Here is a 7,500-nt window from a genome sequence, read left to right as displayed (position 1 = left end):
AGGCCAACGAACACAAGAACCAGTATAGCAGGACTGGCCTCAGGCTGGGGAGGCAGCTCTTGCCGAGTCATGCTGCCACAGCGTTGCTGGCCTAAGGTGCACGTGTCACTCGCAAGGTGAATCACCGGCTAAAGCCTACGTGTCCTTAAATGAAAAAGAGGTCATTGTGTGTCCATTGACTATGTGAGGGCAAGGAATCCAAAATGGCTTCCGTGTTCTAAGATGGATACCATGGGTAGAACAGAAATGTGTTTGTAACTGGAGTGCTCTTGCTCGTAGCATAGCGAAAACACCAGGATATACTAAATGGATCATTTGCGGTTCACTGATACCGAAATTATGTATTTACGACAATGTTACAAACACGAACAAAATCGTCACGGAACCTCAGACCCTCCTTTTGCCCTTACATAGCAATTACTCAGTCTATATCAGAGTCAGAGTCTAATTCTATGCTCATTAGGTCAGTGACATGTTGTTGTATCATCATCCTGTCTCGTGCCTTTTCTCCTAATGCAGGTGGTTTTCTGAAACAGGTTGCAGCACAGAGACTACACAGAGCGGGACCACATTGGATAATAAGACAGCACGAGAACAGAAATACTAGGATGACACCAATGACCATCAGAACCTTCCATCCCCACGCTGATACCAGAGTCCAAAACCACTCCATGAAGGACCAGTTTCCCTTATCTACGTGTATAGAGTCGGAAATCTTGTGTAGCTTAGAGATTGCTTCATAGACTGTTGGAGCATTATTTGGAATAAAGACACAGCAGCTCGATTGGATCATTCTGCATACCCCACCTCGATCTGCAAGTATTACGTCTAGAACCATACGGTTCTGCAACGTCATGAGACGATCCGCCTGAAGCTCAGCTGTTAAGTTACTAAGGGCACCAGCAGTTTCTGTAATAGTAGATTCAACTACCCGTGTTAGTTGACGTAGATTTCTACTATTGGCCATAGGCCCCCAAAACGGAAGGAAACCTTTGAAAAAGTCTCCAGCTTCTTGACCAGCGGTATCTTCCTTGCTGAAGACACCTCTTGCTACTCTGGTTTTGTGATAATCTGAAGAAGCAGTGTATGTCGGGGGTAACAATCGAGCAATATAACATGAACCTGAAAAGTCAGCAGGCAGCCATGTATATGCTCTGTCCTGGCAGATGAAGTAGGTACCCCTAGCAGTCAGAAAGGCAGGGGAGGAGTTAGACGGAAATACGTAAGTCTCAACGCACTCACTCCTCCCTAGCTGAGCTCTCGGATTTCTCCCATTTCCTTGCAAACAGACTTGACCTCGGTGAGGCACGACCCAAACTGAAGTGGAGCTTTTACGCTTGCTTTCTCCCAAACTAAGGCGATACTCTGTAGAGTTCCAACTCAAATACACCCGTAATTCATCTCTAGGGTAAGATGGAGTATTATTGACGTCTTTAATCATATCAATAATTCCCTGGACTAAAGCTTTGTTGGCTGAGTTGTATTTAGTGGACCGTGGTGGACGCGGAGGATAGGTCTCAAGGGCATATGAAAAAATGGTCTGAAAGGCCTGAAATGATCCATTGTAGCTAAAAGGCAAGACTAAATAGGGAATGCCTTTATCCATAGTGTGAGGTATCAAGCCACACACCCAGCAGTCTGTAGTATTAACTACCAGTTGGTGTTGATGCAAGAGCTGTACAAATGTATTGTTAATAAATTCTGAGCGTCGAGCTTGTTCGTGTTCAGGAAATGAGTGAAAAGAATGCATAGAAGAAACCGTAGAAGTAGTAGGATCAAGGGGAGGTACTGTAGTTACTGGCATAAAAATCAAATGTACACCAAAGACGATTCCACCCACCAACGTTATCAAAACAATTAAAAATGTAACTGCACATTGCATTAGAAAGCATTTGCTGTGAAGTATTCTGTACAGTCTATTTCTGCGAACATAAATTACATTTTCTTGTTGCAGCTCAGGAAGCTCCATCTTCTACGACCGTTCGCGACCACTGATGATGTGTACGTAGATGAAAATGCCTCTATCAGCCCTGGGAGTTCCCAGAACTAACAGAAAGATCGACCTTGCGTCTGACCCCCGCAGATTCAACTAGGCACACAGCCACGACCCTACGGCTACCCAGACGGCAAGGCAATTTTAAAACAAAAAGAAACAATACAAAGTATTTAGCAAACTTCCTGGCTGGAGGCAATGTATAGAAAATTCAAATCTGAAAATAGGCAGTTTCCTGCTTTATTTGTCCATATTGCGAGAACGTAAGTTGTATCTCAGTTTTGCAGGAGCTGTCTGATCTGGAAACAATGTATTTTCAGCTGACGTTGCAATGTTCACGTTCGCAGATGGCAAATGTTCAGCGTTCAAAAGAGCAGTTTCAGGAGGAGAGTCAGAATTTGGTGAATCCGTGATCAGTTCTGCATCGCTGAAAGGTATGAACCTGGGGACTTGTTCCGTTTCAGAGGCACCGATTCCTTTCTTTACCCAGTTGTCGTAAGGAAGTGGCAGAGGCACACGTTTGGCATGTGTCGTATGGATCCAGTTTTTCCTTCCGGCCACACGAATAGCAGTTCTCGTTGCTAGTAGGACTTGGAAAGGGCCAATGAATCTGGGCTGAAGATTTTTCGTTCTTGCAAAATTTTTGATGACCACCTGATCACCCGGTTTCAGCTGATGGCCTGGACTCTCCGGTGGCTTTGGCAATGCATCGAAAACCTGTTGGTGAATAAGACTCAATTTAGCAGTCAAGTCGAAAAGGTAATCAATTAACATTGGGTATTCCAGCTGCTTGAATTCTTTTGGTCTAGGTACCCCCCAAACATTTGCAGGACGACCAAAAACTATTTCATAAGGACTAAGCCCTACTCTAGAATGTACGGTTGCTCTTGTTGATAGCAAAGCCAACGGCAATGCGTCTGGCCAGGACAAACCCGTGGATGCTTGTATCTTAGCAAGTTTCAGTTTAAGGGTGCCATTGTAACCCTCGACTAAACCCGCGGACTGGGGATGATTCGCACTATGAAACTTCTGTCTAATCCCTAGGCCGGCACACACACTCTGCATAACTTTCCCTACGAACTCACTTCCGTTATCTGACCATACAATCCGTGGCATTCCGTATCTGGGGAAGTATTCTTTAAGAAGAATTTTGGCAGTGGATAAGGCAGTATTGTCCTTTAGCGGGTATGCTTCGATCCATCTGGAGAATGCACAAATTACCACTAGGACGTATTTCAGGTTATTACAACGATCCATGTGAATGAAGTCTAGCTGGATCACTTCGAAGGGGCAGGAAGGAGGAGCGAAGTGACCTGCAGGTGTGGGGATTCCCTTGCCAGGATTATGCATCAAGCATACCATACAATTTCTCACCACTCTCTCTGCACACTTACTAATCCCATCATTCTTCCAGACCGGAGCCAACATCTTACAAATCCCTTTTGTACTGATGTGTGCTGTTCCATGTGCCATCGTCACTACTGCAAGCACATACGCATCAGGCAACATCCAACACTGTTGTTCCGACAAGTCAATCCAACACCCACTCGAGTCCAATTTACCCGTGCTCTCTCTCCATGCAAGCTTTTCCTCCTCAGTCGCCTCTTTCTGAATTTCCTTCACGCTTTCCACTGTGTCTTCACACATTCCAGACTCAGAAATCCATCTTGCAGACGTTGCAACATACATTCTACTCATCATATTTCTAGCTGTCTGTTTTGCAGTCTCATCAGCAAAAGCATTCCCACGACCAACATCATCCGTGATTGCTTTATGAGCACTGCATTTCACAATCGCAACTTCAGTCGGCAAGGTTAGAGATTCCAACAAGTCATTAACTAGCTGACCATGTTGAATCTTAGTCCCATGGGACGTAATGAAACCTCTCTCTTTCCACAAACGGCCAAAACTATGGGCCACGCCGAACGCGTACTGACTATCTGTGAACACATTCACTCTCTTTCCCTTAGCTAAAACGCACGCTCTTGTTAGCGCGATCAATTCTGCAGCCTGGGCAGAATTCTGACTCACTCTTGCAGTCTCCACAATCGTACTCAAGGTCGTTACTGCATAAGCAGCAGTCACATCACCATTCTCCAATTTGAAGCAAGACCCATCAACATACAGCGTGCCATCTGGATCTGACAACGGAGTGTTTTTTAGATCAATTCGTCCTTTTGTTTCTTCCTCAGTTTTGAAATAACAGTCGTGTGGTTCAGAATCACTCGACTCTTGGCTAGTCGGCAACAATGTTGCTGGATTCAATACATTGCATCTTTTGATCTGAATATGACTAGCTAACAGTGTCAGTTCATAACCTGATAATCTAGCACTGGTAAGGTGTTGCGTCTTGGTTCGGTTCATGAGTGTATCCACAGCATGAGGAACCATAACCACTAGCATATTGTTCATTACTAAACCAGCAGATTGTCGAATGGAAGCTGCAGCTGCGGCTGTAGCTCTCAAGCAACTAGGCAACGCTCTAGCTACTGGATCTAATGTTGATGAAAAATACGCACAAGGGCGTTGTTTATCACCAAATTTCTGCGTCAAAACACTCAATGCACAACCTTCTCTCTCGTGGACATAGAGCGTGAATGGCTTACTGTAGTCGGGTGTACCCAATACAGGTGCTGAACACAGTGCATTTCGTAATTCAGAAAAACTCTGCTGACATTCTGCAGACCATGGTACCGGACTCGGAACACCTTTCCCAGTCAAGGCTACCAATGGTTTTGCTAAAAGAGAAAAATTTGGGATCCATTGCCTACAATATGAGGTAATACCTAAAAAGGCACGTACTTCTCTCTGCGTGCTAGGAACATTCATCTGTGTAATTGCTTTTATTCTCTCTGGGGTCAACTTCCTTCCCTCCTTTGACAAGAGATGACCTAGGTAGGTCACTTCTTGGCAGCAGTATTGCATTTTTGAAGGTGACACCTTGTGATTCAAATCTGACAAGTGATGCAATAAAGAAATCGTAGCTGTTTTGCAAGTTTCTTTGTCATCAGCAGCCACTAGAAGATCATCGACATATTGTATTAAAGCAGAACCAAGAGGAAGTACGAAGGAATCTAACTGGCTTTTTAATGCTTGACTGTAAATGGATGGGCTTTCACAATAGCCTTGTGGAGCGCGTTTAAACCTGAAGCTTCGTCCTCCTAGAGAGAAACCGAAGATATCTCTGCTTTCTTCGGCTATCGGAATGCTGAAAAAGGCATTTTTCAAGTCGACAACCGAAAACCATGCTGCTGTAGCAGGAATCAACGTTAACAATGCAGTAATGTCTGGTACCACAGGAAACTGTGGAATCACAATTTTATTAACCTCTCTGAGATCAATTACAAACCTATATACTGGAGGTTTTGTAGGGTCAGTTCGTTTCAAAATAGGCAGTACAGGACTATTACAGACATTACCTCTAGTTTCTTCTATAACGTCTTTCTCAATCAGATCATGCACTATCAGTAGGAGCGCACGCTCACCTTCACTAGAGATTCTGTATTGTGGAATTCGTGGAAGTTTGACATTTGCTTTCAAAGTTACTACATAGGGTGGAATTTCCAATAGACCTACATCATTAGGACCAGTCGCCCAAAGAGTATCAGGGAGTGAACGCAGCTCTGGTGGGAGCGCATCCATCGACAAGTACATCGGAGAGATTATTCTTTTACCCAACGTAAGCTGTACTCCTGCTGGAGAACAGTACAATGTCGCATACAGGCGTTTTAACAAGTCTAAACCAAGCAGATTTTCGTTACAACCTGTCGTCAAAATCAGGGGTGCTTTCAATTGACAGGGTCCAACAGAAATAGACAAAGGACCAGAAACAGGGTTGTGAACAGGGGAGCCCGAAAAACCTACTGAAACGTTTGTTGAGCCAGACAAAGGTGCGCCAGGGAGTTTCGCATGTATGATAGAACTTTTTGCTGCACCAGTATCCAACAGAAACGGTTCGACTATACCTGATGTTGCTACTGCGACATAAGGCCCACTCTGATCTACTGGAACTGATACTACTCCCTCTCTTTGTCCATGGCTGTCCTAGTATTCACTTTGCTGAACTTCCTCACTAGCTTCATAATAGTCTTCAACATGATATTGTGGAGACCTATTCTGTTGGGCAGATTGTCCATTTCGCTGGTCGAAATAATTAGAAGGGCGATCACTCGTCTGCGGAGGCATAGCACCTCGTCCTCGACCTCTAGAGTTTTGCATAGAACTACCACGACCTCTCTGAGCTGCCGCAGCATTATTTTGTGCCCGAACTGGACACTCATTTTTGTAATGACCTTCCACTTTGCAATAAGCACATTGATTCCATTGGTATTGTGGTCTTTGAAAATTATATTCCGTTCTTTGATATGACCCTTGCTGCATATTAGTCTGATTCGTGCGAGGCGGATAAGCTTGCTGTAAAAGTACTTTAGTTTTTAAATCTTTCGTCTTTTTATCTGATTTTTCCTTCTCTTCTTTATCCCTATTTTCATAGTACTGGGCAGTCGCAAGTATTTGCGCAGTCGTAGAGACAGCCCACGCACTTTCAGAATTCTTTAATTTACCACTAAGTTCTGGTAACAGATTGTGCACAAATTTATCAACAAATAATCTCTGGCCTCCTTCTGTGCTCATATCCTGACCACTATGATCCACGAAAGTCTCCTCGAATCTTGTGAAAAAGTCTGAGACGCTTTCGTCTTTCTTTTGTTTGCACGCGGACAATTTGTCCCAGTTAACGCGTAATGCTGGCATCAAGGTTTTCATTAAATCGATTATTCTACCAGGCAAATTAGCAATTAGGGGTTCTGGTTTGGAACCACCTATTTGTTGACCATCCGCTGCAATTATAGCTGCCCAGTCACCACCTAGGGCAACTGGATGATTCTCTTTACGAATTGTAGCCCAAATTGGTTGCGGTACTACATTACCAAATAGCAGATCTATGTCAGCAAGATTCAATACACAAGCGTCAACTGTTTGAGCCAACTCTTTGTAGTACCCTGCAGGATTTTTACGTGGATCTGGCAAGGCCTGTTTCACTGCTAATACTTCAGCTCGCTTCCATGGAATATGTATCCATACTCTCTGGAATTGTGCCGGAGCGGCTGCAATACCAAGGTTTACATTAGCTTGCACAGCTTCACGCCAAATTGGTGGAACCTCTCTCATTGGGTATTGACGATTTTGTTTCGTACTGCGTTTCTCTAACTCTCTCGGTGCACGAAGGGATGAGTCGGTCCTATAACTTAGAACCAGTTCCATCGCTTCTTTTATATTTTGTCCAACTATCATACCTGCAGCAAACTCTTTCTGAACATTAATTAATTCTTCTAGATTTGATTCAGGGTCATCCTCTTCCAATTCCTCACGTAGAAGGAAACACATTTCATCGAACACATATCGTTGTGTCGGTTCATTCCATTGCATAAATGTATCTAATACATCTTGTACATTATATCTTCCAACTTTCGAAACCCATCTAAGAGCAGTGGAATCTAATATTCCTC

This window comes from Lissotriton helveticus, chromosome 4_1, assembly GCF_964261635.1.
Source record: "Lissotriton helveticus chromosome 4_1, aLisHel1.1, whole genome shotgun sequence".
Taxonomy (NCBI): domain Eukaryota; kingdom Metazoa; phylum Chordata; class Amphibia; order Caudata; family Salamandridae; genus Lissotriton; species Lissotriton helveticus.
This window is presented reverse-complemented; position numbering follows the sequence as displayed.